At 33.4% G+C, this 7821-nt stretch overlaps 1 pseudogene; it reads left to right on the forward strand.

The window, feature by feature from the left end:
- Positions 1-2996: 2996 nt before the first annotated feature.
- On the forward strand, positions 2997-6759 carry LOC122023293 (annotated as a pseudogene).
- The last annotated feature ends 1062 nt before the right edge of the window (positions 6760-7821 follow it).

The following is a 7821-nucleotide window of genomic DNA, read 5'->3' on the forward strand; positions in this document are numbered from 1 at the left end:
TATTGTATAATGTATTGTCCAAGCCATTGATGATATAGTTTCGATATAAGAAGTCACTATGTTCCTAAGCACCATATGCCTTCCTCTTTTCTTTATTAGTATCGTCTTGAGATATGGAGGGGCATCTTCACGTCAAAACCTCACAAGGTTCAATGTGGTCAGGCAAAATAATATCTTTTGCTGCCACCTATTGAAATTAATACTGGTAAACTTCTCTGATTTCTCGCCAAGTGCCCGTGGAACATGAGCTATCGATGATGAATCTATCAAGATTACACGAAAATTTCATCTTAAATTGTTGGATCTGGTGGTGGTGGTGCAATCTGAGTGTAGGCAAAATGCTGATATAACTTCGCTTAGGCCCAGTCAAAGGTAGAGTTGGACTCTATCTCTTTAAGACGAATTTGTCCTACATACAGTGGTTACGAAACACGATAATCGTCTCCCAAAATATAATGATTTTATCTTGCGATAACAGCACTGCAAGTTATAAGACATATAAACTGAAGAAGTTTTTTAAACTCTCCAAATGCAAGTGTGAAATACAATACTTACTTTGTTTTGAATTGAATGAATGAAATGAGAATGTGAGAAATTTTATTTATACTTAGTGAAGGAGTAGAAAAATCTATTGATTCAATTAGATATCTATCATCCATCCAATTTAAATTGGATGCTCTACGTTGCATCTTTTCCTAAAGAATGCAGAAACTCTTCATTGGATAAACCCATTTTCTTCATCTTAATGTGATCCAGATAAAGGTACGTCACATGTTAAGTGAGAAATTTTAATTTCTCATTCACACTCTTATTGTTTCAAAATTAATTTTTCAAATATTGTTTGAAATCAAGTGGTATTATTCTTTTAATATAATAAACAGTGCTTAATGAAAGGGATACAATAATAAATAAATAAATATTTTTTAAAAAATAATAAAAATTAAGTACACCTTTTACAAATTTTATAACTTTAAATACGTCACTTAATAAATTACCGCTAACTTTTCATTCATCCGTTCAAATGAAAAAAGAAAATGCCATATACATTGAAAATGTAGCTTCTCGTGGCTGACTCATTCTCTCTTCCACGATACCCTATATATTTTTTATTTTATTATTATTGTAATAATTACGGAGATAATTTTTATACAAAATTCTCTCTATATAATATTTTCATCAAATTATTTTTTTAAAAAAAAATCAATTTGTAACTGTTATTTTTGTAACTACTAATGGCAATTTGAATAAAGAAAGTACTTCTAATGACACGTGCCGTGATGTTGGCTCTATCATGTATCTAGCTTTTTGCCCTTTAAATCTGTTTTCTGACAAAGAAAATAAATTAGGTGAATCACTTTCACGTAGCATTTAATTTTTGTAAAAAAAACACAATCCCATATACAATGATAGAATATTCTTAAAAAAAAAAAAATTGAATCTTAATAAAAATTAATCAACCTCTAAATATATATAAATTATATTTTAAATTTATCTGATCTCTATTGCTATAGAAACGGATCATTAGTTTTATTGACACTTCTTCACAATTTATCCCTCATTATATAAATAAAGATAAATAATATAGTCAATTTATAGCTAACTGTCAAGTTGGCTACGAAATGAGAGTAGAACCGTCAATTTAGATTGGGGGTTGTGGATTGGTTCATCCTACCAAACAATTTAATCGGATTAAGTTGAAATTTTATCAACTCATTTAAAGACGGGCGAAGGTGGACCGATCCACTTAGGCCCGCGACCCATGTGTGTCGACACATGGGTTGAGAAAAAAAAATATTCTCATCAACTTAAAACTAAAGTGGAAAATTTAATAGTTTTGTGGGTTTGACTTGCTTAATATGTAATCAAAATTTAAAAATTTTAATCTTATATATTTTTATTTTTTTATTTTTCGATGAGCTTGTAAGTTGGCCCGCCAAGCCTGTAATCCATTTTAAGTTTGGTTGGATTAGATTGGATTGGAGATTTTTCAATCCATCAAGATTATGAGTTAACCTATTACATCCCACCAAATAGTCAGCCCGCTTCACTATAGGTTAACCCGTTTAATAACTCTAGGTGGGAGATTTTTTTTTTCCCGATAGAAGCTCGGTGTGGATAATTGCATTGTGGGCTTGGTGTGGATAATTGCATTGTGAGCCACCACCTATTTCAATTTTGGCCTATTTTAAATGGTGTAAATTCATTATGCTCACATATGGCATAGAGGGTGGTAAACTAGTCAAGTGAATTTTATAATATTTAAAATTGTTTGATAAAATAATTGAGTTAAATTGAATCTAAAATAAATTAATCTATTGAAATGATGGTTCAAATTTGATTTTTTTTAAATAAGTTTTAGTTTAATTCATTTAAATATTATCAAACTCTTAATTCAAATTTATTTGATTGTTTAAAATTTTTATATTTTAAATTTGTTTAGTTGATTATTGAGTTTGATAATATTTATTTATTTTAAATTTTTTTTAGTATTTTGATAAAAAAATTTATTGATGAATATGGTTAAAAACATTTCATTATTTACTAATATTTTTATATATATTATTCATGAATATTAATAAGCTGAACACATATGTATTTAAGTTTTTTTTACTTAATTTAACGAAATATTTAAGTTTGTTTATTTAATTGATCTCATATATATTGAATGAATATAAATAAATTTTTATCAAATTGATGACGGGTTGTTACATCAAAAATGTCATATGCTCATTAAAATTTTTATATTTTAAGCTTGTTTAATTGGTTATTGAGCATAGTATTTGTTTATTTTGAAAATTTCTTTATTTATTTAATATTTTAATAAAAATTTTATTGATAAATATCATTTAAGAATATTGTTAGTGAATATTATTTATAAATATTATTTATAAATATTAATAAGTTAAATATATATCGTATTTATTTAATTTAATGAATTATTTAAATTGATTCATCTGGTATATGTTGACAAACATAACTGCATTTTTATCGAATCAACTAATTTCTTTCTTCTTTTCTTTTTCAAACTTGGCCAAACTCGCAGCTTCAGAACCCTAGTCCCATCCTCTCCTCGCTTATCTTCGCTTCAATAACCTTCGGTGCCGCTAGATTCGCCCCTCTTCTAGCTCGTCGTCGGTCCAGTGAGAGCCCCGCAGTTGGCTCGGTTCCCATGGTGACGGAGAATGACCCAACTCCCGTTGCTCCTGCGGTGGTTGCCCCCGCGAAGAAGGGCTGGCATGTCGTGACTTGGACTCCTCAGGTCCCGAATTCCCATCTTTCTTGGTTCTTTCAGATGTTGATGGCGTTTTAAAATTGAGATTTTGACGGTTTGGGTCTGGATTTCTTGTAGGAGGATGATTTACTCCGGGAGCACATTGCTCTTCACGGGATCGACAGGTTATTCTGCGATACTGGATATGCTCTTTTAGATCTTGTTCGAGTTTGATAGAACAGTTCTTGTACTGGCCTGTCCTTTGTTGGCTCCGGCTGCAGCTAGACAAGTCTCTCAGCTCTGTTCAAGGACAAGAGTAGCAGACAGTGCCGGAGAAGGTGAACAATTTAGTAAATTTTATAGAAAATGAACATTTGAAATACAAATGTACATCAGAATCTTGTTAAGCAAATCTGCAAATGTGGTCTGGAAATTGCAGATGGTACACCTATTTGAATTCAGAATGCAAAAAGGTGGATGGTCAGCGGAAGAAGACATGATCTTGTGTGAGGTAAGTAATAAGCAATTGAATCAGCAATGGCCTTTATGGCTATTGCTTCAAAGAGATAGCTTGTCTGTTCATACAATATGATTTTAATATATATCTGTTCAATTTCTACTTATTCATTTTTCCTGCATTCTGCTACATGGGAAATTAATAACCATAGTTTGGTCCTAGCAACAGTGGAGAATGCATTTAGGAACACAATATCCGTGTTTGTAAAGAAAACTTTATTCAACTTTAACACTAGCTTTCTTTTGTATAATTCTATATGTTCATGACACCCCAAGTGAAGTTAATCTTCAGGCACAAAAGATGTTTGGCAACAGATGGACGGAGATTGCAAAAATTGTATCAGGAAGGTATTTCAATCTCACTTCTTTATCCAATTTTTACTAACATGCCATTGTGTTGTTGGAGGACAAGTTGTAGGAATCTGATTTGTATTTCTTGACAACAGAACAGATAATGCCGAAAACAGCTTCTCCGTCCTCTGCAAGAAAAGGGCAAAGATTGAGGTTTCATCCAAAGAGAATAGAGTTCCCTCTTTGTATCCAAGCACTAAGAGGGTTCTTGTTGGAGAACCATCGACATCAAATGAGCAGATGAGGTAGATGGGTTCACTGCAGACTAGACCACCGAGAAATGGTTTAAATAATTTATTTTTTCTTACTAGTCTTTTATTTGCAATATAGGTATCACATCTCTCCTCTCAAGAATACAAGTGGAGCACATAGAACATCTCTCGGGGAACATGGTCCAGCGCAACACCTGCAAAGATCACTTCTATTAGCAGTGCAAGTCTTTGATACTGCTAATCGGTCATTGAGTGACATGGGAGGCTACCAATATGATGGTAAACCACTATTAATTTGATTTATCTTCTTCCTTGTGGAAAGATTCATTGGTGCCTTTGGCTGCTATTATAAGCCCTTTTCTTTTCCTATTGTCTATACAGCTTCCAATAAAGTTAGTCAAGCGACTTTTCTCAGGAAAGATGATCAAAAACTAACTGCCTTATTGCAACAATCTGAATTGCTCACTTCCCTTTCCAAGAAGGTTAATGCAGAAAATAACAACCAGAGTTTTGATGAGGCATGGAAGGTGCTAAATTCTGCAGTGAAAAACTGTTATTTATAGTCAATTTGTCTGAAAAGTGAACATAACATCTATTTTACTGGTGTCTGAATCTTTGAACCACTAGGAACTCGAAGCTTACTTGATTCAAACTGAAAAGACAGTGGGTTACTGGAAAAAAAGTTTTCTGGAATGAGTTGTATGCTTGATGAACTAAGGGACTTGATAGAGGACTTACAAAACAGCAGTGAAGAAGAGAAGCAGCCATTGAGGTAGTCAAAGAGTAAAACTCATGTTTATGGACCATTTGTCATATAACTTTTGATATAATGCATGGAATATAATAGCTAGTTCATTTGGCAGGCAAGTTGGTTCTCATGAGAACCTCAAGGAAATTCAGAGTGCAGCACTAGTTCAATGCATAATGTGAATGCTCGGCAATGTAGAAGCTACCTTCAGTTCGAGGATTGTTCCATGCACAAAGATAATGAAGTCAACCATCAGAATGTTGATGCAGCATGCTCCAATATGCATTCTTATCCTGGTAGACATTAAAATAACTCTCATTCAATCTGAACACCTCATGAATACTTATTCCATTTACAGAGTTAAATTTGTCATTTTCTGGAAAGTCAAAAGATGAAGTTGAAGATGGTGCTACGACCTCAGAATTTGCATCACCTCTTCAGACAATCCCATCTTTCCATTCCCTTGCAGATGAAATTCCAACTCCAGTGTTCACTTCAAGTGTAAGTTATGTTCTCTTTTAATAATACCAAATACAAATCATAATGTGGATAAGCTAACAAGATGTTTCCTCTCTTTTAACTTTTGAACAAATATAATTCTGCGAACTTCTCCGTTCATCATGTAGTCCAAGATGTCAATAATCTGCTGGATCACTTCCTATATATTTTGGTGCCTATGCCATAATGAGATTTTTATATAAGATATTGAATAGCATGTTGCATTTACTATTGCCATTCTAAGATCAAACAAATGACACTTTATTCTTGAAGTTAAAAAAATTTGAGATTCTCTGAACATTTTACTGGCACCACATGTGGAATAAGTATTTCATCATAGTTTCCATTACTAACAATTCACTTTGTTGCATTATCCAGGAGAGGCATTTCCTTCATAGTTTGATTGATTTGCCAACCCCAGCCAATGACAACAACTCAAAGATTCCATCCTGCAAAAGGGCTCTTCTTGATACCTTCAAACCATCCTAGTGTCTGTGCGGGTGTATCCTAAATTTATTGTATGTCATCTCATGAATCTCATGGTATCTCTTTTGCTTCATGCATTCATTGTATTGTTGAAAAGTTACAGTCTTTTCCTGTTTTTATCAGAGGAACTTTTAAGTCTGTCCAAATATTAGGTGCGTCTTTGCTTTGTCTATACCTTACTGTAGTGTTGCAGATTTTCCACGATCAAGCTGCAGTTGTCTGTTTGTCTACATAGATCTACTTGCATGAACTTCACCAGTTATATTGTCATTTTTGTTTTGTTTATAGTATATAGTGTTTCTTGTTTGGTTTGTCATTCATGCACATATTTTGCATCATAAGGTCATCATTGTGTACGATACAAGCCATAATAACCAAAAGGTCTCTTTGTTTTGATTTGGTGTGTGAGTTATAGAATAAGAAACAGTTACCAGTTAGAAGAAGAAAAAATGACTAATCAGGTTGGGTAACGTCGAGTCTGGGGTGACCGGTCCAGTCTCATCAAAATTTTCTACCAGCTATCAGGATAAATTGGGAAGCACTAGTGGTGGGTAGCCTAGAAGTCCAATATTCCTTAGTTGTAAGTTTTATTTGGAGGAAAATTTTCTATAAATATGCAGCTACCGGTTATATGAGTTTTTATAATGAGTGTCCTAAATGAATCTATTCAGTCATGAGTTCTCATTTTTGTTTGTTTGTGCTCTGTAAGACATTTGTAACTACTATTGGAATGAAATACATGGAGATTTTTGTGTTCAAGTATCTACTATATCGATTGCCCAATTCAGAAAGTAGCACTTCCATATAGATTTACTAGATCATTAAATTGAGACTAGATGACGTGTAGATTTGCGTATTATGTTACATGTCCTGCCTCCATGCTAGACAACGGGGCACATGTAAAGACCATCATCATGCTCCTTGTTTGTGTACTGCATAATTGGTGTTTGTTACTCCTATATATATTCCATGATGCTTTTCAAAATTTTTATATGAGCATGTCTTCAATCATTCTCTTTGAAGCATGATTTCATCTATTGATCATGTCTGAAATCGGAAAAAATAGTACGTTGAACCGGTGACTTTGATGTTGACTGTGAGAAGACTATGAGAGAGAAGCATAAGGCGTTGAGCGGTCCTATATGTCAAAAAAAGAGAGTAAAGGAAAGAAAATGTCAGTAATTGGACCAGGGAGGGATCCCGGCATAGATATTCCGATGCTCAAGTCAAATAGATGGTCGAGAGGAAAAAGAAACGTAATGATAGTAAAAATGAACAATAAAATCTGAGTGCCTTAGGTTGTGTAGCGTACCTGTACCTTTAGGAGAAGATCCTTTATATAGTGTAAATTTTCCTCTGTGCACAAATATCGATATATTTTCAAAAAATGACCAATTTTCCTTTTGGTACAAGTACTCCGATACTCAAGTCAAATAGATGGCCGAGAGGAAAAAGAAACGTAATGAATAGTAAAAATGAACAATGGAATTTGAGTGCCTTAAGTTGCGTGGCGTACCTGCACGTTTAGGAGATCTTTTATATAGTATAAAATTTTTTTCCGTGCATAAATATCGATGTATTTCTAAAAAAGGACCAATCTTTCTAACATTTTGACACGTTTCAGAAAATGGCTCCACAATCTCTATGATTTGCAAAATAGAAGCTTCCCTCATAAAGAATGCACAGGGAATATTTCTTTGTCTCTCTGACCATCGTTACATAAAATGTCAAAAGGGAATATTAGACCGTTAACTTGATGAACCTTAATATGCTTTACTGGTATGCTGACCGAATCCCCT

Source organism: Zingiber officinale, chromosome 9B, assembly GCF_018446385.1.
Source record: "Zingiber officinale cultivar Zhangliang chromosome 9B, Zo_v1.1, whole genome shotgun sequence".
Taxonomy (NCBI): domain Eukaryota; kingdom Viridiplantae; phylum Streptophyta; class Magnoliopsida; order Zingiberales; family Zingiberaceae; genus Zingiber; species Zingiber officinale.